Source organism: Paroedura picta, chromosome 6, assembly GCF_049243985.1.
Source record: "Paroedura picta isolate Pp20150507F chromosome 6, Ppicta_v3.0, whole genome shotgun sequence".
In the NCBI taxonomy this organism is placed as follows: Eukaryota; Metazoa; Chordata; class Lepidosauria; order Squamata; family Gekkonidae; genus Paroedura; species Paroedura picta.
Genome location: NC_135374.1, coordinates 42,386,930 through 42,414,821, shown reverse-complemented (window position 1 = coordinate 42,414,821; position 27,892 = coordinate 42,386,930). Strand labels below are relative to the sequence as shown.

The following is a 27,892-nucleotide window of genomic DNA, read 5'->3' as shown; positions in this document are numbered from 1 at the left end:
GGCAAACAGGTTATGGGCAGGCATCAAAGGGGGGATATGCATCCTGGGGTCCTGGGCAGGGCTGGAGGATTGGCCCTGTCTTGCAGTGAACTGCAGTATACTACAGTTGCATACTATGTGGGTGGCTCCCAGACAAGGGCAGAGGGGGCTGACCCCGTGTTTATCTGATGATTGGAGAGAGGAAGGGCCCAGCTAAGGACATGTGCATCTGCAATAGTGCTGGCAAGTGTTTAGTCCCTCGTGCTTCCATCCCAGAGAGATATCCTGTAAGTTCAATGCCTCCCCTCTACTAGGTCACATAGGGTCCATCAGGGCATATAAGAGGGCATCCCAGAGTGGCCTGCTGCAAGTCTGATGCTTCTAACTTGCACAAGGCCTGTTCTGTACACTCCTGGACCTGCACTTGAAATCACCCCATAAAACAATGGGGGGGGCTTGTTTGGGGATTCATAACAACCCCCCCCCCCCAAGTCCAATCCACAGATAACTTGTAGGACATGTAGGGGGCATCCTGGGGAGCCCCACCATGAGTCTGATGCCTCTAGCTCACAAAGGGCCCATTCTATTCACTCCAGAATCCGTGCCTGAATCTCCCCCAAAAATACTTTCCTGGGGGCACCTTGTTTAGGTGTCTCCAACTCAGATCCCCCAAGGCCCATTCTCACCAGACTTGGTGGGCAGGTAGAGGAGAATCAGCTGAAGTTGCCCTGTGATTTTGAAGTGTCTGGTACTCCTCACATCCCGAACTTCCTGAACCAATTTGGCAGAGCAATGCAGTTTGTGCCCATCCTTATTGCTTATTCTTTTCTTATTCTTGATGGACTGATACACTGATTGATTTAGGCCATTTTCCTCACAATTTCCATTTTGTAGCAATTTAAGCTTTCATCACAGGTGTCAGATTAAGTCAAAAGCTTTTTAAAAGACCATAAAATAGTGAAGTACCAGTTTTTAAAGAATTTTTTTGCATATTTATTTATGAGGCACACAGTAAATATATGATAAATAGTTTATTTCAATGGGAAGAATCCGATTTGACTTTCATGTATGGTGTTTGTGATGGTTAGATTCTGTTTTATTATTCTGTTGCTGCTGCAGCAGATTTATTTAGTTACATTTTCTTTTACATGGATGCCTCTGTAATTGCTAGCCCAAAGACATCTCTCATTTTCTGCCCTGGGATAATTAGTTGTTCCAAACATATCTTAAGAGTGCGTAGAATGAAGAATGAGGTGCAAGAATTCATGTGCCCATCCAGTTTATGATCCTAAAGCATGAGACATAACTAAGCAGGGCACTCAAACATATACCCAGAGAGCCATGACTCCCACATCAGTAATTTTGGAACACTGCAGTTTTTCAGATCTCTGTCTCCCTTGAGAACAGTTGTGTTCAACATGAAGTGGACATTCTCCCCCCTCCCCAACAGCACACCAAAAATATATCATGAGGGAGAGAAAGAATTGGAGGAATAACGGTATCACCTGCACCATATCACCAATGACTTGTTTCTCCTTCTTGTTCAGATACCCATAGAGTTTGAGCATGGCCAGAGTCACAAGTAGGGTTATCATCATCAGCATCATTAGTCCACCTTTCTCCCTGGGACCTCAAGCAGATTACAAGTGTGATTTAAAAACTCTCCAATCTCAAGAACTGGAAAGCAGCTAATGTAACGTAATGTAATGTAAAAAGTTCCAGAGGAGATCCAGAAAATTACCATCCAGTCAATCTAATGTTGATACCAGGTAAGTTGATGGAATCCATTATTAAAGATAGAATTAGTCAGTACATCGATGAACAAAAACTACTGAGTAAAAATCAGCATGGATTCTGTGAGGGAAGATCTTGTCTCACTAATCTTTTAGAGTTCCTGGCAGGGGTATGTGTGTGAACAAACATGGACCAGGGTGATCCAGCAAATGTTGTTTACCTAGACTTCCAGAAAGGTTTTGATAAAGTTCATCATCAAAGACTCCTAAATCAACTCAGCAGCCATGGGATTAAAAACTGGCTAATTAACAGGAAACAAAGAGTATAAATGGGCAGTTTTCACAGTGGAAGGTGGTGAGCTCTGGGGTTCTGAAGGGTTCAGTGTTAGATGTGGTGTTTTTGAACTTGTTCATTATTCGGAATTGGGAAGTGGCTACGTTTGTGGATGACGCTAACTTGTTCAGGGCAGTGAGAGCCAGGGAGGCCTGGGAGGTGCTCCAGAAGGATCTGGCAAGGCTGGACAAGTGGGCATCAATGTGGCAAATGGGGTTCACTGTGGGCAAGTGCAAAGTAATGCACATTGGAGGCAAAACTTCTAACTATAAATATATGTTGAAGGGGTCCACCCTGGCAGAAACTGACCAGGAGAGAGACTTTGGAGTTTTAGTAAATACCTCATTGAAGATATCAACTCATTCCAACATGCAACTCTTGCAGAGTCCAATGAGTGTTTTAGTCCAGATTAATTTTATAGACACTTTACATGCATACAGTTTATAAATTTGTCACATTAACACGTGAAACTATCCTCAGAGAGCGATTGACTAGGACTGCTGGCAATTTAACAGCTCAAGCAATTCCAACAAGTGAAGAAAACTGCATCTCTTGCATACACAGCCTGTTCCCTTCCTCATAAAGACAGCAAAGGTTTTGACCTGGAAAGCAGGAATAATGGCTCATCCCGAGGCAGCTTCAGTGGAAGCAGTTACCTTTACTTCCCAGAGCCCAGGACCAAATCAGTCCCAACAGTTACGTAGGGAAGCAGTCCCCGCACCTCATTTTGGGATTTATTTCATTTATATCCCTCCTTTATTCCCAATAGGGATTCAAAGTGGCTAACTTTGGTCTCCTCTCATCCATTTTATCATCACTGGCAAAGTAGTTTAGGCTAAGAGAGAGGGAGACTGGCAGAAGGAGGAGGAGCAGCAGCAGCAGCAGCAGCAGCAGCGGGGAAGGATAGACAAGTTCCTTGCTATTTGATTAACCTGTCTCATTTCAGACCCATACAGATACCCCATCTCCAGAGATGCACATGTCACAACAGAGGTGAAATACTGTGCCTGTAATTGTGATGCTGCCACACACTGCTTACTATAGAAACATACAGAAGTGCTGTGGAAGCAGTCATGCAACAGTCTCATTTGGATTTTGTCAATATAGGTTGTCAGTCTTCTGTAGTTCAGAGATGAGCATATGAGCATAAACTGAGCTTTCTCTCACTACCTTCTGTTTGACTTACAGTTTGTCCGAATTGGTCCCATAAAAGTGTATGTAAATGTAATCTGTGTTATATTGTGTACAGTTTGAAGTATTGTGCTTTTCTTTTCTTATTGTTGCAGTGCGTGATGTGTGAAGATGATTGTAAAAGGAAGTGTCATTTCCATTGTGTAAATCCATTACATCTTTATGAAATCAGACTGTGAGATTCATGTGTGTCACATACAACAGAAGCCTGTCTGAAAAGCAATTATGATATTGAGAAAGACATAAAGAGATTGAATCGGTGGTGATTGTAAAGAAAAGGGCTTTGATATGCAAGCGCAACATGTCTGTGCTGAATGTAGAACATGTTATGATACCCTATATGTAAAGCAGGACTTAAAAGAAAACCCCACTTTAATATGTGTCCAGCTAAGCTTTGGTACCAAAGGACATACTTTCAATTTAGCGGGTTGTTTGTATCTTCTGCAGTCAAGAAGTTAGGTCCAAAAAGGGGAGGAGTTGAAGTTGGTCTCATATGAACTAATGAAAGCACAGAAGATGTATGAATGGTAATGATAGGAGGGAAAGTGGCATGTTTTAGCCCAATCTTGTCAGATCTCAGAAGCTAAGTAGGGTTGGTATTTGGATGGGAGACCACCAAGGGAGACTTCACTTCTCACTTGCTTTGAAAGCCCTTTGCTGGGGTTGCCATAAATTGATTGTGACTTGACGGCACTTACCTGCACAGAGGAACGGTCTCGGGAGTGAGGAAGTAATGGGTAGTAATACAGCATGACGTTCAGGAGTGTGAGAAGAGATTCTATACCAGTTTAGGACCATCAATCAAGTCCCAATTGAACAGTGGTAATTACCATTTTTCCCTTTTGAAAAAAAAACAGTGATAATAGCGGTGTATGTGTCAGCTTGGATTAGCTAAGCCACAGAGTGGTTAGCCCTACTTTTCTCCTATACCATGACCTTGATCTGAACTAGGGTCCTTCACAGCTATATTCCTTTTAAAACATGCAAAGATCCATTCATGGATCTTCCAGCAGTTCATGTAGATTGGCTTTGACAGGCATAATGTCCTTTGCAACTCTGAACTAAACAGCAGGGCAGAAACATAGGCACAGCAGATAACTTACAAAGAACTATCTGCTTTCCATCACAGCTCACCTTGTCATCATTATGTGCGCTGTGTATTCAAACACGTCTCTGGTGGGTTGTCCAAGGTAATGCCATCCATCTGGGCCTTTGAGGAAATAAGTAACACATTCTCATGATTTGTCTCACATAGAATTGGCCAGTTAATTTAGAAAAAAATTGCATTTTTCAGAACCAATTTGCTGATTTATGGTCTGGAAATATATATATGTAGTATATTATTACAGTGCTTTTATAGTTCATGGAATAAAAATATATTTGCGTGAAAACATCCATTGAAAAATGCCAAACACATCAGAACGGCAGCCCTGGCCAGTATTTACTAAACCTGTTTTATATTCACAAAGAGGGAATGTATGTGTGTGCTGTGTGTAAAAATACATGTGAGAGGGAAAGAGAGACGCAATATTTGCATGGGCAGGAAAATGAATGCAAACTAGCAGTATCATTAAGGATTAGAACTGCGTGGTGCCAAATTTCTCTGCAAATTTTGCCCAGAGGGGAAAAAACCCTGAAAGATATTCTTGACTGACAAACTGGAATGTATGCTGGAATCAGACTATTATCTGATTCGTCCACCAGGTTCTATTGGCTTTCTCAAGCTTAAAAAAAATCTGTCACTTAAATGGCTCTTGTAGTTATTCTTTGGTACTTAGCATTCACTTTTTTGCTAGTGGCTGATGTTTGCTGAAACAGTCATACCACTAAGATGAGATGTCACTCCTAAAACAAGCAATCTGGAGCTAGATTATACCCCTTCTTCTGCTCAGGCAAGCAGTGCTTCCACCTGTGCAAGAGTTTTGCCAAAGTCCTCTTCCCTCTGCAGATCACCTGTATGCTCTCCCAAGTGTTCCTGGGGGTCCACCAGCTTGCAAGACCAGGATTTCAAGGATCACAGTAGGCATGGTGGGAGAGTATTGCTTATGATGTGGCTTCTAAATTATCTGGGCTGGCTTTATGCTTAATGCTGCAGCATTGAGTTGACTAAAGAAACAATTATGTAAGATGCGAGAATAAATGGAATCTGTTTGAATCATTTGTAGAAGGCATAAGCCTGTCTAAATCCTGATAAATAAGAATAGTTTGGGTACTTTGAATTTCCAACCCAGCCTAGTTTGACTCCAGGTTCAGACCACAATGAAGTTATTCTGAAATGGGCTCCATGTTGCCTCATTACCTACATTGACCTGGGTTACAATCTGAAAGACACTCTACAGCAGGGATAGTCAAACTGCGGCCCTCCAGATGTCCATGGACTACAATTCCCAGGAGCCCCCTGCCAGCGTTCGCTGGCAGGGGGCTCCTGGGAATTGTAGTCCATGGACATCTGGAGGGCCGCAGTTTGACTACCCCTGCTCTACAGGGTAGATCTGTAAGTGTTAAGTCTAATAACTGCTACAACTGTGGACAGAATATGGTTGGGAAGCCTAGATCTGTCCATGCCCCCCAGGCCACTCCCTTTCCCATCCCCTCCAGGCCTATCATTGGCCACTTTGGGAGGGGGAGCAGGTCAACATGGCCATATAATGGTCATATCACTCAATAAATGTTTAACAAATGTAAAAAATATATAAAAAAATTAACTCCCACCCATTTGGGAAACCCTTCCAGGGCCATCAAGAAACCCCAGAGTTTCACAAAATCCTGATTGAGAAAGCCTGCTCTAAACCAAGAAGCATTAGCATTTTTTCTGTGTGCGAAATGCTGTCAAATCACAGCTGACTTATAGCAACCCCATCAAGGGTTTTCCAGGGAAATGAGTAAGTGAAGGTGGTTTGCCATTGTCTACCTTGGCAAAGTCTTCCTTGATGGCCTCCCATCCAAGTACCAACCCTACTGAGCTTCTGAGATCTGACAAGATTGGGCTATACAAAACCAATCCACCTCCCCAAGCATGTCCTGCACATGGTCATTTATTTCCCTTTGTTTCCCCTCAGTGCTGGATGACAAGTTCAATAGTTATCCCGCTAGCAGGAAAATGGGTCAGGAGTTACAGATGCCTCCCTGTGTGCATTGCCAAAGGGTGTGTGATAACAAGCAGTTGCAGACTGTCCCGCTGATCCCCTGGCTGGCCTGTAACCTCTGGGAATCTTCATAAGGGCTCCTTCCTGAGTGTCGCTGCAGTCCCTGCAGCTGCTCTCCACAGCACATCAGTACGGAAGCCGCATTCCCAAGGCTTCTTTCATTACTTGTCCTGAAGAATTTTTCAGAACAATTTGCAAAATCACTTCTGACTTAAGACACAACCGAGACACAGCCTGCAGATTAGGTTTTTGATAGAAGAATCTCTGAGCCTCTCTGAGTGGCTCTGCCCTCTACATCTGTGCTTTTGTAAGTCATTAATTCTTGGCAATTATCACTCCAACAAAATGTTTTCTATAACAGCTTTCAATGAAGCCAGCTGGCAGATACTTAGGGTACTTGATGACCAGTCTTATTCTCCAAGAGTTCAGAGGATCACTTGCGGTAGAACTGCTTTCTCCCCTTCCAACCCACAAACACACAAGGTAAGGTACTCACACAGGTAAGATTTTGTTTCAAAGGAAAGCAGTCCCAGCTATGTAGAACCATTTAATATAAATGTGTGTAAACTGCACTTTAGATCATCCAATGGTGTGTTAGTGGTCTGGGTGACTGTTTAGATTAAATATACAATTCATGACACACTGATGTGGTGCTACCTTTCACCTTGAATGCCTCACTGGGATGTTTCCACAAGCCTCAGAATGGGGGTGGGTGGGGGGGTCCTTACAGATTGGAGACACTCTCTGGGAGTGAGTCCATTTATGCACAGCCCCAGCTACCTCACTCCTCCTAGGTTTGTGTTCTGGAGCCTCCTTTTAAACACAAGTACCCTTTGCTGGCTCCACCCCTCCGTCCCCTGCTGCCTCCCCCATTGGCCCTGCCCCCTGATTGCCTCAACTGCTCCCCTATCCCCAGCCTTCTTCTTTCTGACTGCCTCACCCATTTAAGCCAATCACCAATACTGTCAGCCTCATTAGTCATTAGCTTCCTCCTGGCCTGGTCAGCCTTTCCAGCAGCCCCTGGCCTCTCTGCCTGGGAGAGGGAACAACCTGACGTTGCTGCTTGTTACAGCTGTGTCTCCCTCCTGGAAGTCTGCTTTCTTCTGGGTATCTTCTGACCCTCTCGCTACCTTCTGTCTGCTGCCATGGTCTTTGGTGTTGCTCCTCGGGGCCTGAAGTAAGTTGCTCCTCCAGGGCAGCACTAGAGTTTGCCAAAAAAATTTTGAACCAACATTGCCACTGCTGGAGGCGCGCAGCTGCAGTCCCAGACAATCCCTTATACAGCTGTTTTCTTGATTTTTTAAAAAAAGTATGGTTTATAAAGATAAAGAGTTCTATCAAAACTGAGCATGGTGGAATACTTTCTGTATAAGTTTTGTTTTCTTGTTTGTTTTTTTAGGAATAGAGAAGGCTGCTAAAACAGCCTTTGAGCAGAACAATGATGGCAAAGGATGGCAAAGGTTTGCCTGTTGTGAGCCTACATCTACTTGTTGGCATCATCACCACAGTCCAGACCAGATTGCGGCCAGCACTGCAGCGAGGGACCACTTGCCTTAGCTTCCTTCTGACTGCTAGTTGCCTTCCAGGAATGTTGCCCAACATGAACTTTCCTAACAGATAAAAGGCCCAATCCAGTACCCAGCTGTTTTGGTCCATCTTATGACTTCTGTTCTGCCAAGGGAGGGACTGCCTCTCCGAGTGTGTCCCCCCTAGACCACTGTGCTCTGAAAATTCTAACTTATTGGTTGTCCCCAAAGAGGTGTGATAGGCCTCGACAAAAGTCCGGGCTTTTTCGTTCCTCGACAAAAAGTTCCTGGCTCCAGCCCAGCGGAATGAATTGCCAGCCGAGATCTGGTCCCTATTGGAGCTGACAAAGTTCTGAAGGGCCTGCAAGACAACACTTTTCCACCAGGCATGTGGTTGAGGGCGATATAAGCACTATGTAACATCAGAATGTCCCCACTGCCCTCTCTGTCTCCCTAGCGATCTTCAAATCTTAACACAGCCCACGGCGCCGCGGGCGCCGCGGACTAAATAAAGCCGTAAGGGCTGTGTGGGAGGAGTTAGGGCGGGCTTGGTCCGGGATGAGGAAGGGTGCCGATTGGCCCCTTCCTCTGGACAGACCATCGGCCGAGCCAATCGGCAGGCGTGAAGCGCCTGCCGATTGGCTCAGCCGATTCCCACCCTACTCACAAGGAAGCAAGTGTCTGTAGTATTTTATATTTTACTTACTTTTAGGAGGTCTCTTCTGTGCCATGCATTTCTATTCCTTTGGAGAAAACAAAAACAATGTGTAAGTTTTTAAGTTTTTCTGGATCTCTTTACCATGCGGGATGTTTTTAAAAAGACAGAGGGAGGAACTAAAAATGTTTCAGGCCTTGATCATAAGGTCTTTTGTCTATATCCTATGCAGAATAAGTGATTCATTTGTGGAGCTGGTATTATCTTTGGTCTTCCAAAGAAGGAATCATGGGAAAAAGAAGGGATCATGGAAAACTCTGCCTGAAAATATAAAAACCAGTGGCTGATAAAACAGCTAATCTCTTAAATGCTATGCAGAAACAGGGACTTCTTAAAAAGACCAAGACAAGAGATAATATTTAGACTTTTTACATTAATGAAACTGGGGGACCTGAAAGCCTCACACTGTTTCATATCATTTTGGTTGATACTAATAAATGGTATTAGATAGCTTTTGTTTTTGGAATTTTTTGATCTTGCTAATTTCAGCCTGTGCCTATTTTGAAAATACCATTTGCATTTCTAGGTTTAAAATGCTTTCTCTTTATTAGGATTCATAAAATACAGACTGCATTAAGACCTGCAGTCCGCTGGTCTTTGTTACTTTTGTAGGGATGAGTCCATAAAGGTGCTTGGCTAGTAGCTGGCAGAGATGGAGGTCATAATTCCCTTGTTCTGCTTCTCTCTATTTGGTCTCCTCCTTTCTTAGATATAGAAAATAGAAGTGAAACAATAGTCCATATTTGTGCAGGCCTTTGTCTTTCCATAAGTACATTCAACAAAACAGCTGGAAATTAATTTATTCCATGCAGGGTAGCCAAATTGCAATCTGATTGGTTTGAGGCATCAGCAATTTTAATAACAGCCCTTGCAAACAGAACCTTTGTACTCTGACCCCAAATGACAACACGCTTGCTTTCCTTTTGACTGCTTAAGTCAACCAAGCTGCAGTATGCAAACAACATTAATGAAGTGAGAAATCAGGACAGACTTTCTTCATTCCGTAGAAAACAGAAGGGTGATGGATTGCTGGTTATTTGCTTCCAGCTCAACCTTGGAGGCCATGGGATCTTTTGTGCTGACCCTCCTAAGGCCAGCCCTAGACAAAACTCGATTTCCAAAGAATTGATTTCACCAAAAGGGTTTGGAACAATTGCTTTGCCATGTCCAGAAGGCATATCTGATGTAGGCTTGTGACATCGTTCAAGAAAAGAAATGGTAAAAACTGTGTCAGAGCGTTTGTATCACAGAGGATCAGACTACTTGACAAGATACATGGAAAGAGCTTGTTGGTTTGTAATGAGGCCAAGAAGCCAGAAGGGAAGACTGGGCATTCTCACAGAGGTATTTGCATCTGAAATAATTAGTAATGTCAGTGAAAATCCCGCTGGATGGTGGCAATGCCTGAAAGGTCTTTAGAGGAAACTGAACCTTTCTCTCAGGAAAGCTCTTCCAGCTGTTGATTGAAGGGCCTTGTCTTTAGTTTCCTAAGAGGAGATAACAGTTTTCCTTGCTGGGATGCCGTTTGGTGTTGAGGGGGCTTTACATGGGAAGAGTTGCTTTGAGGCATGTTCTGCTAATGATCCACTTCATGCTGCAAAGCCGAAAACAAAGAGGCAGGAGCATCCGCAATTACACATATAAATTTGTAAGGAAATAAAGATTATCTCTGTTTCCATGGCAATGATTCTTTTAAGTAAAACAGCTGGATTGACAGTTGGAAGAATGGTGCCTAATACCTAGAACAAAGGTCTTCTAATGACATCAATTGATAAATAAGAAGACCGAAATCCTTTCCTCTTTCTGATTTCATATAATTTTTCTCTCAGTCAATTTCATTCATTTGTTCAGCCTCCTATGCAACCCCACTCCTCAACCTACGTGTTCCACGGGAGACAGCCTTTCCTAGTGTTAATTATGATCTGTTTGATGGCACAAGATGCTTTTTGTTTTGCTTTTATTTGGCACAGGCATCTTTTATGTTTCGGTGCACTGACAGGTAAGGGCCAAAGCACTCATTGCCTATAAACCATATGATCTGTCCTGCCGATGTGTGTGCCTGCATAGCCTACGGGTTCCCTTGGCCAAAGGGATTACCCTTGTCATATCTGCTCTCAGGGAGGACAGCTTCTACTTTCATGGAAGCTCTGAACACGGCATACAGGGAATCTCCTGCACAGTTGCCCCTATGGGAACCTCCTGCACAAAGAGCTAGCCTCCTGCATTTTATTTATTACTGCACTTCTAGACACACACACCCTTTCAAGAGGCTCAGGGTGGATTACAACATTTTAAAAACATACACATTCAAAATTTGTATAAATACAATGTTTAAACTGATTGCTAGAGTGCCACACATGAACGGACAGTTGGAAGAATGGCTCCTAACAAAGTTCTTATAATGACTTCAATTGATACATAAGACCGAAATCTTTTCGTATTTCTGATGTCATACAATTCCCTTGTGAACCCTTTTATGTGGTTATAGGGGATAGGGGATGTCTCATGGGGTCCCTCTCCCACACCCCTTTATTCTTTTTTCCTTGCATGTTGTTTTTCTCATCCACTTTCTTTATACTTTATATCAAAATGGGGCATCTTTGGTTTGAAATAACGTTTTATAGAAACATTTTGCTTAAGGAAATGATAAATTAACTTAGTTGTAGCCATTCCAGTAATGGAGTCTCAGTTTAGGAGGGATGATAGAGAAAGACTGTTTAAAGCCCACCCACTCCTCCATGCAAAAGGCTTTCTGTCATACATCTTCTTTCTTTAAGTAATGTGGGATTTGCCGGCTCCCTCTGGAATGAGCAGGGATCTGCATTCCAAAAATGGCTCTAGGGAGAAATGGAGGTTCCTACTTCACACTAATAACGGGCCTCTTGTGGCGCACAGTGGTAAAGCAGCCACCTGAAAGCTTTGCCCATGAGGTTGGGAGTTCAATCCCAGCAGCCGGCTCAAGGTTGACTCAGCCTTCCATCCTTCCGAGGTCGGTAAAATGAGTACCCAGCTTGCTGGGGGGTAAACGGTAATGACTGGGGAAGGCACTGGCAAACCACCCCGTATTGAGTCTGCCAAGAAAACGCTAGAGGGCGTCACCCCAAGGGTCAGACATGACTCAGTGCTTGCACAGGGGATACCTTTACCTTTACCTTTACTTCACACTAGTCATAGATATAGGATGCTTGCTTTAAATAGGCCTAGTCTCAGGGAAATTAGCTAGGCCCTAACTATTTGAAAGATTCATGTGTGGTTGATGTTACTGTAGATCAGCAAGAACCGAGAGGCATCTGAGGATGGGGAAAGGTACCCAGACCAGCCATTTTGAGCTGGCTGGTTGAGGAGGTTACAGAGAGAACTCTATACTGGGGCTGGGCACCATTGCAGGAACCCTCATAGTGACTTGCCTAGGGGAATAGTCTTGCTGAGCCACAACTCTTGGCACACTTTTCATTGAGTAGGCACAGGAGAATCAGAAGCAGCAGCAATGCTAATGCTCAGTGCTTAGTTCCACGGTGGGATTACCCAGACACCCCTGAAGGCTCTTTTATGGAACTGGTACTAATGCTGTCCAGTTATGAATCTCAATAGTCTAAATCTCAGGCACATTCACCTGTCCTCTTATGTCGCTGTCTTCTGCCAGCATGAGTCTGTCTTTCATCTAGCATTCCCTCAGTTCTGCCTCCTTACTGGTCTTACATTTTCATTGATGTCTCTGTGTTTTATATGTGCATTTTCATTCAGTTTTATAATATTTTATATCACCCTATTTTTAATTGTGAGCTTTGTGGCCCAGATTGGGCACAAAAGTAGAATATAAATTTTGTACATAAAAAGAAATATATGCATGCATACATATATACATACCTATCTCGAGTCTTCTGTCTCTTTTGGTGTGTGTGAAGGAGGACATGATGGTGTATGTGCAGTGGGGGGGGGGGGGTGAGGTAGCCTGTTCATGCTGCCTCACTATCATGTTTGTGTTCCTCACTGACATGAGTGATGTTTTTTGAGCCAGTCTCCAAGTATCCAAAGGTCTGGGGAAGGAAGCTGTTTGCACCTGGCAGGCTCAGCCCAAGGTTTTTGTTGCCCTGGATAGACAAATGATGGGCGCAGGGTCAGAGGGCCATAACGCTGCAATAAGCTCTGTCTGGGAAGAACAGGGAAGGTCCTCAGGGAAGGTCCTCTAGATGCTGAAGTCTCGGTGGTGCGTTTGTACAATTGCTAAACTCCAGTGTTAGCCTGTGGTTTATTTTTAAATCCATGGGATGAAGAACATTTTGGGTTTTGTAAGGCAGTGGTCTGGTTTTGTAGCATTAATAGAGAACAAGCATTCCACGTGCCGTTAGACACAAGCAGCCTGAGAAAGTGTGTGGCAGGGTTGCCTGTTAATGTAGCAACTTCAACATCTGTGAGAGATGGTGGTGAATTGCCAGCTTGTTCATTTTCACTGGCATCAAGGAGAACTGAGTAATGTTAAGTTGCAACTTTGGCAGACTTCCTAGAATAGTAGAAACACTTATGAGATCTCACAATTCTTACCGGGTATATAAATGTTGTCTTTGAGTGGGTAACAGATTTTGTGCTCAGATTTTTTTGGCAGCAACAGTTAGTGAGGATTAGTTGGCCTTCTATGAATCTCACTCTTGACACTGGAAATTCCCAGCAGTTATAAAGGCAACTGTCATTGATCATAAGCCAACACACCTCTTTTTATAACCTTTTATAACAGGAAGCTTCTTTATCCGCTTCCGGGCTCACCTGATTCTCTTTGGAGTCTAGGTTAAAAAATTATTTGTGTATTTAGAATGAGTACAGTTTAAGAATCCAAAGATGAAAACAGTTTTGATGTATTTGGACAATGAAATGATATATCATCACATTGGCTGTCATCTTTAAACAGTGCCTAAAAGTATCCAAGACATTGTAAAAGCCTGATCATTTGCACATTTTATGTGCTTCCACCCCAGTATCCGCCAGACTGCTCTCTACCCCAGTGCTTCCACCCCAGTGTCGGCTCTCACTTCCAGCTTGGGCAACAAGCTCCCAAGCAGGCAAGTGAGTTCAAGCCCTGCTCAGTATCCAGGGGACAGGATCCCTTCTGCCAAGGGGTATGCAGCTTTCCAGTTAGGGATCCCTCGCTGCTTCTGAACTCTCTATGAAGAACTTGGAGAGGGAGGTGCTTTCCATTCACTTGCTGCCACTACCTTCTGGGTTTTACTTCCTTTCCAATCTGATGCCTGGAGGGCTGTATGAGTAATGCTGGCACCCAGGCAAGGTAGGAATCACATTTATCTCTTAAACTGGTTCAAGGTTTATTCTACCACTGATAACTCTTGGTGCACAGGCTATAGAAAATATGATGCAGAAACTAAATGTAAAAATGGAAACAGAAAAGACTTATTACCTCCTTTGATAACTACAGTACCCGGCATCTGCTCTTCCCTCCCAGCTGGGTGATACAAATGAGGTGACAGTAAAAATGATGCTCTCCAGCTGTCACTCACATGGGCAATCTACTCCCTCCCTCCCAGGTGCAGGGATTTCTTATCTTCCCCACAGGATGAGAAAATGTATCTTTCTGGAAGAGGAGAAAAGAACAAGAGTCCAGTAGCATCTTAAAGCTTTCTGAAGTTACAGATAGGATAATAGCTGCCCATCTTGGTCTAGTTCTGGAAATTGGGATTACCAGTCCAATTGTTCCTATTAGCATGGGTCCATTTCCATAAATGCCGGACTTTCTTAAGATGAAAAGTCTTGTCCCTCTCTTATCCATGACAAATGCAACATATGGACCTTCATTCTATATGAAGGGACTAATTCCTGAAGCTTTCATGGAATCAGTGAGATTTCCCTTCATTCACACGTAACATATGTATATAATGCAAGGGTGACATCTTGGCCTTGTATCCCACATTTATTTGATGGTCACCTTTGTTGGTTTGTTTGATGGTAAAGTTTCCAAGGAGAAGCCACCTTGAGAGACAGATATGCAGCACATGTTCTTCTCCACCTGCAGTAAATCCTACAATCTGATTGGCAATATCCATGTGGCAAATGGTTACCTGTTTTCCGAGCGTTCTGTGAATTGTATGATGCTCAAAAAGTATTTCAATGAGGCAAGACTACTGCTTGATTCCACCCCCTCCCCATAACACCAGCCTGATTAAAGAGATTCTTCCGCGTACCTAGACCAGAGAAGGACAGTGAAGATATCTATCGGAGAGAGAGACCATTAACTAATCAGAACCTGAGCGGAATATATCCTGTTTTGTATTACAACTATTATAGCTGATATGACTGGAAATATTTATTAGATTTTGTGATATTCAGTAATTGCAAGTACCAATCACATTGCCACCTTGGGCAAGTTGATTTGATTCATGATGTGCACAGTGTTGGCTTCTGCTGTCTTTCAGGCTTTAGCTACTGGGCATAAAGGTAAAGGTAAAGGTCTTCCCTGTGCAAGCACTGGGTCATGTCTGACCCTTGGGGTGACGCCCTCTAGCGTTTTCATGGCAGACTCAGTATGGGGTGGTTTGCCAGTGCCTTCCCCAGTCATTACCATAGGGACAAATATTTAACTCAGTTGTGCTTATACACAGACAAACAAAGCTGCAGATCAGAGGACTTGTTGAGATTAGCATCTAACCTTCATTCCAAGTGCCAGATCAATCCATTTTATCTTATTTTATGATATCTACTTCAAATGCAGTTCTACAACATGGTTTTGAGGGACTTCTGTTGAGTTTGCCATACAAGGTCCCAGAATAATGCCAGTGCTTGGCTCAGTTGGCACTACTTGTTACAATGGAGAGGGTAAAATTGTGAACACCACCCTGTGCTCCTTGTATAAGGGATAACGGTTTAAGGGGGTGACATGACAGATATTGTTTCCAACAAGGATCAGCTTCCTGACAAATGTCATCTTAATTTCAACCCTAAGAAAAACAGGTGGTACAGTTGATCAACTTTATGGATTGCACCATGGAGTACAAAACAAAACAGGGAGGGGAGGGGAAGCATTCAGAGCAGATGGGGCTGTCTTTAAAGGAGCAGCATTTACAAGCTCCTTCCTTTGTATGTGCACATATTTTTTCCCTCTTGTCCCAGTTCAGAAATTACCCTACAAAACATCAAGCTCTGTGATTTGCCTACACTTTTGAAAATGCTACCCATCTGTTTCATGGTTCAGATAAATGGTTTAGTGAAATCTCTTTGGCAGAGAAACATCTTTCAGATAAATTTTTTACGCTTGCAAAGTGATGTTGTTTTGTCTTCAGCCTCCCTTAGCTCCCTTCTTTTTATGCTGTATACACTACAGATGCCTCATTAGTGTGTCTGGACGGGTTGCAATTTAAGAATAAAAACAGTCCCCATCAGCAGGAAAATGCAACACTTGACCAAAGGGGAGAAGATCAGTAAGAGCAGCCACAAATAGAGAAAATACCATGCTAAAATGCCGTTGTCAGAGTCCCCACATTTCTGCTTTTCATTAAGCGCAAAGAAATGCCATCATAACCATAGCCAAATTCAGATTTAGACCCACCTTGAAATGAAAAGCTCATTTACTATGCCTGATAGGTATAGGGCAGGCCAAATTGTATCTTTTAAAAGGTCAGTTTCAGCCCATTTTTCCTTAGCAGATTTTTCTTCAATATGTCACAGACTTTGGGTATTAAAGTGTGATATAAACTTTAGTTTATCTGGTGTTTATCTTTAAATTAACAGAATTATGTACATTGTAACTGATGGCTACAATGTGGAAACTACTAAGATGTTATTTATTCAGCTGAAGTAGCTGTCCTTTTCTCATAGCAGCTTGAAATCAACCCCCCCCCATCCCCCTAATGGGGGAGAGTGGATCCCCCAAAACAGAATTGTGGGGTCCATTTTGGGTTGCTGGGGAGGAGCCGCAGAAGATGCTGCGCACCAGCAGAAACCTTCCTCTCAGCTTAACAGTTTGCAAGGCACTTTGACAATCAGGTCATAACAATAGTTTAGCCATCATTCTTGCCCCTCCATCCCATTTTTTTCCTGAATGTGCTGTCTGCTTTTCTAAAAATGTATTTTAATTAAGGACAGTTCTGTGAGTGCTTCATTTACCAAAACGGAAACATTTTAAAAACAACAGCAAATTTCCAAACATCCTGTGTTTTCTTCCTGGCAAACAGCATGGGAAATATTCCCTGCTTAAACTGAAGGCAGCTAGGGATTGTGGGGAGGGGGAGATGTTGCCAATTTCAACTAGAGAAATTATGCTTGGTCTAGAAAGAGGCAGTCACAGAGTTAAAGAACAAATTTTGTGTACATTGGCACCTTTAAGCCAGCTTGGTGTAGTGGTCAGGAGTGTGGACTTCTAATCTGGCAAGCCGGGTTAAATTCTGCGCTCCCCCACATGGCTGGCCATGACATTGGGCTGGCCACAGCACTGATAAAGCTGTTCTGACCGAGCAGTGATATCAGGGCTCCCTCAGCCTCACCCACCTCACAGGATGTCTGTTGTGGGGAGAGGAAAGGGAAGGCGACTGTAAACCGCTTTGAGACTCCTTCGGGTAGAGAAAAGAGGCATATAAGAACCAACTCTTCTTCTTTTCTAAAACCAACAAAGTTTTATTCAACATATATGAAGTTTCGTGTGCGCACACATACTTCTTCAGACACAATGACATGGAATGGAAATAATCAATTCATGCTTATAGGCAAAATGTAAGCAATACATTAACATACAACATAATGAAAATGTTGAGCAGATTCCAGAGATAAAGCTACAGAGTTTGCTTATTTCTGGCCTGGGCACTTCCAGGCAAATAGCTGAGGTAGCAGTGATTGGCCTCTATTGACACTTTGTAAGCTTCCTTTTGGCTACTCCAAAATGCAGGAACTTTCCCCAGGTACAGAGTTGTTAACAGGTGAATCTTTTCTGACTCAAATTCAGCTGGACTAATTATATTCACGGTCCCATTACCAAGTCAATTTGCACAAACGGTCGGGTTTCTGTGGTTTGTTAGAGCATAATACATTGTACAGTTAGGTGGTAACTGGGGGCAGGGAATCAGCGCGTTTGCGCTGGGGCTGCCACGCGTGCGCGGGCCCCCGGGCCGCCCTCTCCCTCCACTCCGCCTTAATACATTTCATCCCAAACTCTCACCAAAGGCAAAATAGCTCCAAACCATGGAATTACAGGCAATTCTTTAAATCTGCTCCTTTAATCTTAGAGGAGAGAGAAATAACTGCCATTTTTAAAATGTGTATTTTCTCCTTTTTAAAAAGAGCTGCAATTCTCTTATGTTTGTAGCAAATTGACCGGGTATGGATAGCCCAGGCAAGCCCATCTCATCAGATCTCAGAAGCTAAGCAGGGTTGACCCTGGCTAGTATTTGGATGGGAGGCCTCCGAGGGACCTTAGGGTCATGACACAGAGGCAGATAATGGTAAACAACCTTCAAATGCCTCTTGCTTGGCTGCCAGACAATCATCGGATCTCTTGGTTGTATTACGCAGATGCCATATGATAAATAAATAACGCAGCAAACTGAGTGAACAACCTTAACTATAAAACACATCTAGGATACTTCAATGTGAAATGCCTCTATATGTTTTGCTGCTGCTGAGATCTAAGTGGCATTAGGAACCATTCCAAAATTTATGAAAGGTCTTAAAACAAGTGCCATCCAAATATTGAGACAAGCAGTTGCTTGTTTACATTCACACACAGGAATATAATTGGTGGGGGGGAGGGACAATTAACTAGTGGATATATGCATATTTATTAATTACTATTATATTTATTATTTTGTTTATAAACCGCCATTCTCGGCCTGGCCGGCTTGTGGCGGTTTACATAAAAATAGAGACATAAAGCATAAGAGCAGATAACACCCCCCCCCCCAGACATCCAAAGAATGGAGGCAGCAATCTCTGACCCCCCCCCCCATGCCCGCCCTCAACCCTTCCAGTAGCATCCGCTGTGGCCCTGGTAGAAGTTCACTGGCGATGGTCAGCCTAGGGGGGCTACGGTTACAAGGCTACAGAGGAAAGGACCCGATCTTACTACCCCAGCTCAACCAACCGCCTGGCGGAAGAGCTCCGTCTTACAGGCCTTGTAGGCACATGGGCACAGACAATTCTCCAACAGTTCTTCAGTTTCATGGCTACTAGCCTATACATCAACTGATTTATGTTTTAAACTACCAGTATATAGTAATTGCTTACAGCCTTCATAGGAGTGGCCATATGTCCATGATAGTCATTTTTCCCATGGAATCACAAGCTCAGAGATCCCCAGCTCAGCAAAAAAACATGGGCTCACTTAATTATAGAGATGGTCATTGATTTTGCTTTGTCAAGCGGTTCTAGACTGAAATTCCATCTTGGTGCGATGAAATGGTGTTACCACTTTAAGTGCCATCATCGTCCACAAGCTAAGTCTCTACCAGGAGACAACGGATTGCATTCAGGCTAAATTTTCCTGTGGCAGAATGGAAATTTCATGCTTCCTCCTCCAGCCCACTGATCTCCACAAATGCTGAGGACCCTGAGGAATGGCCTGAGGAGGGCCTGCAGTGGGAGGGGGGACTGAGGGGAAAGGCCAGTTCAGCCATAGTGCAATCCTGTATGCACAAATATCTGAGAAGACGTGGTGCTTCTGCAGAAGTAGACACACCACGTTTTCTCAGATCACTGCCCAGGCAAGAATAGTAATCAGTAACAGCATTCTTCTCCACTTTTGTACTCTTGCATTGTTAAACAGTGTACATTTTGTACCAGTGCCAAGTCAGGAGAAGCTGCCTATCCAAAGGCAGGGCACGGCATAGGGAGGGCAGGTGGTCAAGACTTCATTCAGTATTTCAGGACACGTGTTTAGAGTTTCCAGGCCTGGCTTGGGAGAATCCAGGTAATTTGGGAGCAGTACCTGGGGGAGATAGTATTCGGGGAAGGGAGCATTCAGGAGGTAATACCATAAGTCTGGCCTCCAAAGCTGGTCTTGCCTCTAGAGGAATTGATCTCTGTTGTTTGCAGATCAGTTGTAATTCCAGGGGAAGGCCAGGCCCGGCTGGAGGCTAACAATCAAGGAAGCGGACAAATGGGCTACACCAGTAAAGGCAATAAGCCTCTTTTACTCCAAAAATAAAGGATGCCAGAACGCAGACCAGTTATTAAGCATTTCCAAATGTATTTTCTTTATTGATAAATCAGCCAAAATATTCCAAAGAAAATTTTCTATTTTCATACAGGATTGGTATTACTAATAATCTTAACACCTTAGTTCAAGAAACAATTCTTCAAAAAATATTTTTATATATAATAGAGTCTTATTCCAGGTAGTTTCAGGGGACAAGCAAGTGTGGCAGGAGCCTACTAATTGCTTATGTCCAACTGGAGGCTGGCAATCCTGCTATGTAATTATCACCCCGGAGCACCCAACTTTCGGCATTTATACACCAAACTGATCTCATAAATATTTTTAAAAGATCCTATGCAATACAGAAGAATATCAAAGGGCCAAATCCCATTGTTGGTTTTTTAATGAACTCTTGATTCATGTTGATAACATTACTGTAGTTATTTTCAAACATAAGTATACTAACCACAACAAAAATATTCATGCTGCTTCTTTGTTGTTGTTTTCCACTTCATATTCTAGGGTTGGTCTTTAGACCTGGGGATTTCACCTTCTCAGCACATGTGTACACCTCCATGAAAGGGTGCCTCTGTCCAGTGGAAGAGTGGCCATGAGAAAGACACATTTGGTGAATGAAGAGACATCAGGATTGAAAGTCCTTGAACATTGTTTATTTGTTACCGTTGTATCCTTTCCTTATTACAAGAAGCTCAGGATAGAAGTTTGGTTACCAAATAATGCTTCTGGGACACTGTGGCTGAGACCGTCTTACCCAAGCAAACACTCCTATTCAAGTAAATGAGCATCTTTCATAGCACGTGTCCACAGAGACTTAATGCACTTTGTCCATTTGTACTCCATACACAACACATATGCACACACACATGAAGTTCAGTAAAAGTCATGTGCATGTACAAATGCAGGAGCAGTCAGAGTAAATCTTGGCACCAGGGTAAAAGTCCAGGATAGGGTTGCTGAATCCTCCCCGTACTCTTACCCTATTCCCCCATTCCTTTGAGAGCAACCAAGCAGTGACTCTTGCCCAGTGTGAGGTGGGTGAGAGCACTCCCAAGGAGCCAATTCCCTGAGCCTTGGCATAAGCAGCCACTGATGAGTTAGCTGCCTAAGCCCCCAACAGGGTGGTTGTGAGAGGCTGTTGTTTCAGGTGAGGAGCCCAAGTCCCAGACTGGAGGACAGCAAATGTTATCCCAGTCTTCGAATAAGGGAGGAGAGAGAGCCTGGGAAACTACAGGCCAGTGAGTCTGACCTCAATTGCTGGGAAGAACAGACTTTAAAGGGGGTGATCTGCAATCATCTGAAGGATAATTGTAGATCTGGGGAAGTCAGTCTAATAGGTCCTGCCAGACCAACCTGGATTCATCTCTCTCCCCCCCCCCCCTGTGTGTGTCCTTTCTCCCCATCCTCACCATTGAACAGAACTGCTCCCTGAAAAGTTGAAGAATTTATCAATGGTATGCATAAAGAGGCCAGCAGGCTCAAGGGCAGGGACCCCTGTTCTAGAGCAGGGGTAGTCAAACTGCGGCCCTCCAGATGTCCATGGACTACAATTCCCAGGAGCCCCTGCCAGCAAAAGCTGGCAGGGGCTCCTGGGAATTGTAGCCCATGGACATCTGGAGGGCCACAGTTTGACTACCCCTGTTCTAGAGAGTATGGAAGTGTGGGTAGGTGGTCTGTCCTGAATGCCTTCCTTCCCTCACCCAGAAATGTGGGGTCTAGTTGTGCTAACTCATGAGTGAGTGAAAAGCATTCTGTGCACATTCAAAGGAATCTTTTTCTTGTACTACTGTACACTCCTCAAGGCTGAGCTTTCGCATATCCTCTTATGATTAAATCATTACTTGTCTGTAAGAAGTGGGAAAGGGTCATCCTCATGAGCCCTGGCCAAATAAAGCTGTTATGTGAATTGTTTTCCCCTCTTCATATATCTTAATTTACTACCACTGAATGTTCACATTCATTAAACTTCAGTTAAATGCTATGCCAAATAAGGATGAGGTCTAACTGGATAAGACCCAACAATAACATCAAATGTAGTAATCCAGTGGTTCCCGGGGTGCTGTTAAATATTATTTTCTCCCTCTTGGTGCAAAGTCTGGAGCATTCAATTGCTTGGTGTTTTTATTCGGGCCCCTTTTACCCTCCACATGCTACAGTTTTCCATACCAGACACTGTGCTTTGCAATTTCTCTCTTCTGTTTTCCTGAGGGGATTCTTTCAAAACCCACTGTAAAGACAGTTCATCTCAAAGCCCAGGAGCTTTACATAAGCAATGCCCATTAGCGTTAATGGAAGATGCTTGCATAAGTCTCTCAGGCGAAGATGGGAGAATAGACCCCAGGGCACACACAGGCATCCATGCAGGAGTTCTTATCAGATAAATGGAGGAAGTTGTAGTCGCACCTGCTTCCAGTCTGCTTGTTTGTCTAGCAGAAGAAGCCTCGAGCACATGTTGGTTTGAGCTTGCTACTCAGAAAACAACATTCGTTGCAGTACATCTATGTAAGTCAATAGAATCTGGGCCAGTATTTAAAAACATTTCACACTAAAGACACAAAGGCATATGAGCTGTGTGTATCTAGCACAAACTGGCAGTCATTACATTCTCTCTCCCTACCCCCCACCCCCTGCGTTGTTTTCCTGTTCAGTAAAGTGAACTATTGGTTTTGACCATGCAGAGTAGAAGCTGGTGTCCACAGTCTCCACCTGCTTTTGGAGATGTGCCAGAGCTTTGCTTGGGTAGAAATTAGACTGGTGATTGAATGCAGTTGTCCTTGCCTTTAACTTGGCTCTGTGTGATTCAGGAGGCCACTATTCTTCATCCCTGGTTTAACGCTATTTAGCATGCTGGGACAGCAGTCCCTAAGATCTTCATTTCCATATCAATAATTGTTGGGGGTGAAAACGGATGGCGTTTCTGTGTTTGTATGGATCTTCAGTAGTAGTATTATATCAACATTCTCAACACTGAAGCTGTTGGTGAGCTATTTTACTGGAATAGTATAATGTTTTTCTGGAGAGCCCCCTCTCCTTTTAGAGCTCTTGCTGAAACACAACATCTAAAATGAAGACATAAAAAATACATAAAGGTTCTGCACAATATAACATGATTAAAACAATAAGAACTGACTACATCGATGGGATCCTCTCATTCACTGAGCATATAAAACAAACATCCCATCTGAGTATATTACCAAGGATGAATCATTGCTTAACAACCAGAAAACTTTCTTTTGTGCATACCACATATTTAAATGTTTAACAAGGGAACTGGCTGCTTCTCTCAAAGTCTGTATTTATTTATTTATTTTAAAGTCTTGGTCTTCTTTCTGCCCCCCAAAAGGATGTTCATCGTGGTTTCCCCAAACAGGAAAAAATAATTAAGAACAATCACCATGATAACAACATAACTAATTAAAATAGCTTATCAGCAGCACAAAAACTCCTGGTAGCTTTAATACAGACTAAAACAGCTAAATGTTCCATGACAGATTAGGCCCACCCCCTCCATTTGCTATGAAAAGTCAGACATATTTTAGCTGGTACCTAAACTGTGACAAAGAAGTGGATCAGGAGAACATCTCTGGGGAGGGAGGTCCACAAATGGTAGGTAACCTCAGAAAAAGTCATCTCTCCAGTAGACACTGATCTAATTTCTGAGGGTACATAGGCACTCTGAAGAGGGTCTCTTCAGATGATGGGAGAAGAATGGTATACTTAGTCTATCTGGCTCCAAGGGCAGATAATTTTTTTGACACACTCCTTTTTTTTTTGCCAGCTGACTTATGGTGACCCCGTAGGGTTGTCGTGGCAAGAGACATTTCGAGGTGGTTTGCCATTGCCTAACTCTATGTTGTTCCTGCTTAATTTCTGAGGTCTGACAAGAGAAGACAGCCTGGAGCTATCCAGGACAGAGCCTCTTCTCTATATAAAACAATTATTAATCATAAAATAAAATGAATAATAATAATGGCCAGAAAATAGATTTGGGTGGATAGTCATGTTGGTCTGAAGCAGCAGAACAAAGTTTGGTGTTCAAACTGGTATCCTACTGGACCCAGCATTTGTATTCAGTGGACAGAAGAGAGAAGCAAACAGTGAAAAATGTCTTGTATTTAACTTTGCATATATAATCATGCCAGTAAAAAATATCAGATTCCAACATGCTATTCTGTTATGTGAGCCGGTATTGTATAGTGCTTAAAGTTGGACTAGGATCTGTGAAATCCAAGTTCAGATCCCTGCTTTTGCCATGGGACCTTGCTGGGTGACCTTGGCTCAGTCACATTACTCTAAGCCAGGGCACGATTTGGATAGCCTCAGGACAGTCTGATCCGGTCAGATCTCAGAAGCTAAGCAGGGCCGATGTGGATTCAGGCAATGGAAAATAACCTCTGAAGAAGGTTGAGAATTGTTGGAATTGTAATCAGCAAGTAATTTGGTGAAGTCAGCCTTGAAGGGCTGTTGTAAAGCTGTTTAAGCAGCTGTGTGCTCTTTAGTGGCATCAAATGGTCATTGGAGAGGTTGCAAGGAATTTTGACCCAGTTCAATTTTTCTGAGGGACCCAGGACCAAGTATAGTCCAAAATAGAACAGATAGAAGTACGTTTTCATCACCCAAAGAGTAATTAACATGTGGGATTCACTGCTGCAGAAAGTGGTGGCATCTGCAATCATCGACAGCTTCAAGAGAGGATTAGATAAACATATGGAGCAAAGGCCCATCTATGGCTATTAGCCACAAGGTATAGAGGCAACACTATGTCTGGGGAAGTGATGCTCTGTATTCTTGGTGCTCGGGGAACTACAGTGGGAGGGCTTCCGGAGACCTGACCCTGCTGGTGGACCTCCTGATGTCACCTGAGTTTTGGCCACTGAGTGACACAACATGGCTTCTCTTACGTTCTAATGATTAAATCATTACTTGTAGATAGGAAGTGGATAGTTCACCTGCCAGATTCATGAATAACATAACATTGAGAGGAGCTGCAAACATGACAGCCAGATGTCTACAAATGGACTCCATAAACTGGACAAAGCAGCAGGTTACAACAAAATTCAAGCTTGGTAGAGAGAGATGTATAAGTGCTCCTCTGTATTATGAGAAATGCCTGGCTGGGCAGTAACAGTGTCAAGGATGATTTAAGAGTCAGACTACATAACTAAGTATAAGACAACAATGTTATACTCCACTCGCTCTTTCAATATCTATGTCTGGGAAGAAACCTTTCAGTCAAATGTCAATCACTGCTGATCCCTCTTGTGTGTAGATTCTGTGGCAATCCAAGGTCTACTGCTGCATGATGTATGAAATAGCTCAGATGTGAAATGAAATTGTTTCCAAATATTTCTCTCGAAAGTCTCCTTTGCAAGGCTTGATGTCAACAATTCCAAGATAGAATACTTGAAAACCCAAAAACTATCAATATTCTCCAAATGTATGGCATCTGTATTTGAGTTTGACAGTATTTAAAAATAGTACACTTTGGTAAAACTTTCTAACTTCAGGGAAGATTTTCCAAGAGCTTTCTGCAGCCTAGCATCTGGCTGCAGGTGAATGCTATGCCCCAGAAGGCTCCTTTCCCCTCCACCCACCACTCAAGGCCTGGAACATGCAAAAGGTCCCTCTGCCAGCCTCCAAGTTAAAATAAAACAAAGGACATCCCAATTCACCCAACCCCAAGGAAGGATTCACCACACTCGATTCCAGCCACCACCAATGACACAGGTTGATGAAGTAGTAGAAGACTTGACCAGGAAAAGTTTGCATACATGGGACCCCTCCCCTTCTCACTCCTTCCAGGTCCATCATTGGCCACTTCAGTAGGGAGGTTTTTAAAAATAAAAATAGTAACTTTTAAAAACCAAGATGAAGAAGATATGGTTTGGATACCCCACTTTTCACTACCAGAAGGAATCTCAAAGCGGCTTACAATTGCCTTCTCTTCCCTTCCACACAGCAGACACACTGTGAGGTAGGTGGGGTCGAGACAGGTCTGATAGGACTTGCTCTATGAGAACAGCTCTAGTAGGACTGTGACTAGACCAAGGGTGTACTAACAGCAGACTAGTGTACTGTACCCCAGCACACTGGTTGAGAATCCCCACTATAAAGGAAGACAAAGGTACTTTTAATCCTTGACACATTTACAGTAAAAGCACAGTTTCTATAAAAGAAAATTATTGTTGTATAATATTTGACAAGTGATAAGCATCACATCAATCATATTTATTTCACTCATGTATGTCCTGCCCATTAGACCAATGGGGTCTCAAATGGCTTATGTTATTTCCCAGTCCTTCAAGTTATCATCACAAAGAGCCTGTGAGGTAAGCTAGGATGAAAGCATGTGACCAGCCCAAGGTCACCCAGAAAGCTCTGACACAATGGAGAACACGCCACCTGTGGAGAAAATGGCTGCTGTGGAAGGTTGACACTGTGGCATTATATTCCACTGAAGAACCTCTAGGCATCACCTCCCAACATTACAGGTATTTCTCAGTTCAGAACTGCAACCTGGGTTTTCCAGAATGTAGCCTGACACTCCCATTATGCTACATTGAAGGCTTGAATAAGTGGTCAACTGCCACTTGTGAAATGACACAGAAATAAGACCACATTTTTGTCATGACTGAAAGGCCTCCTTACATGGACCAAAATCAGAAATGGCTTTTCTCACACCATTTCCCATGGAACTATATCTGAGGAAGTGTGTGTGCATGTGCAAGCTTATACCTTGAATAAAACTTCGTTGCTCTTAAAGAGGCCACTGGATTCAAACTTCATTCTATTCATTTTGTAAACTGCCTCAAGTATGTTTATATAGATAGGAGGACTAAGGCAAATATTTCAGGTTCCTGTATGAAGAATGGGGAGATCACACTGTGCTTAAAGAAGGCCTGTCTTTATATTATTGATATTCTGTAGAAGACAGCCTTTGAATATTTGAACACTCCCTTTGCAATCATGGCTAACAGCTATTGATAGACCTATTCCATGAATGTGTCTAATTCCCCCTTTAAGCTATCAAGGCTAGGGGCCATCTTGCAGCAGTGGATTATATGTTTTAAGAAGTGCTGCTTCTTTTCCTCTCCTCAAACTACTGCCTGTCAACTTCTTTGAAGGACTCCAAGTTCTAGTATTACAGGAGAGAGCAAAAAAGTTCTCTCTCTCTCTCTCTCTCTCTCTCTCTCTCATCTACCCCTTGCATAATTTTCTATAACATTCAAATTCTATTGTCTTTCCTCAAACTAAAATGCATCAAAAATTCTTCCCAGGGAAGGAGCTCTAACACCTTGAGTTGTTTTTACTTTCCTCCTCTATGTAACTCTTTTTGATATTGGGCAACTATACACTGTCATAAGTTTTCTGGACGTTCAAGCTAGGTTAAGCTGCCCATCCATCCTGAAAACCGTGGGACACTCACACTTTCCTGGTCTTCGTTCTGAGTCCCGCCCGGGTCCTTAAAAGTCCTGCCAGCCGGAGCCCCCTCCCTGCCCCCTGGCAAAGCAGGATGGCCGGCAGTGGTGCTCTGCCCTGGCTGGCCTGTGCAGGCACACCAGGCAGAGGCCTGCCCTCGGCCCCTACCTGGCCTGCGCCGATGCTGCATAGGTGCACAAGACAGGAGAGGCACGTGGGAGGCTCGCGGGAGAGGTGTACCCAGTCAGAGGGAGGGAGGGAGGGAGGCTGCTGCCGCCACCGCCGCCGCCACCACTGCCACTGCCAATGCCGCCACTGCTGCCCGCGCTGCTGCTGCCACCATTGTGGTGGCGGTGCATCCTGCCTTATGGTTTCTAAATTCTGACCACCTTAAACTAGGTACGATCTGGGGATTCCCTGGATTTATAGCTCATCTCCAGGTGACAGGGATCCATTCTCCTTGGATAAAATGGCTTCTTTGGAGTGTGTCTCCAAAGCATTCTACTCCACCGAGGTCTCTCCCCACTCCAAATCCTGCTCCACCCTCAAAGTCTCCCAGTATTTCCTAGCCCAGAGCTGGCAACCCTAGTTCAAGTGTACCATCATGCAGACTTGAGCCTCCCTGACTTCCCCTGTTTATTCTCATTGTCAAAGCTCAGGGAAGGAGCACTTCTCTTTCTAGATAAGGATTCTTCCCAGTTTGCCT

At 43.5% G+C, this 27,892-nt stretch overlaps 3 long non-coding RNA genes across 6 annotated transcripts in view; 2 read left to right on the top strand and 1 right to left on the bottom strand.

Moving 5' to 3' along the window:
- Positions 1 to 3,329: 3,329 nt before the first annotated feature.
- Positions 3,330 to 8,963, top strand: LOC143840667 (uncharacterized). The gene is made up of 3 exons (XR_013232296.1): positions 3,330 to 3,423; positions 6,745 to 6,866; positions 7,783 to 8,963. It is a non-coding gene; the product is annotated as an uncharacterized LOC143840667 (long non-coding RNA).
- A 13,727-nt stretch (positions 8,964 to 22,690) lies between these two features.
- Positions 22,691 to 27,892, bottom strand: part of LOC143839789 (uncharacterized) — a 39,984-nt gene continuing 34,782 nt past the window's right edge. The window contains exon 3 of the long non-coding RNA XR_013231865.1: positions 22,691 to 22,826. This is a non-coding gene — a long non-coding RNA (uncharacterized LOC143839789). The remainder of the gene's footprint in view (positions 22,827 to 27,892) is intronic.
- LOC143839788 (uncharacterized) overlaps positions 26,092 to 27,892 on the top strand; it is a 65,198-nt gene continuing 63,397 nt past the window's right edge. For all 4 annotated transcript variants that reach the window (XR_013231859.1, XR_013231857.1, XR_013231856.1 and 1 more), the window contains exon 1: positions 26,092 to 26,258. This is a non-coding gene — a long non-coding RNA (uncharacterized LOC143839788). The remainder of the gene's footprint in view (positions 26,259 to 27,892) is intronic.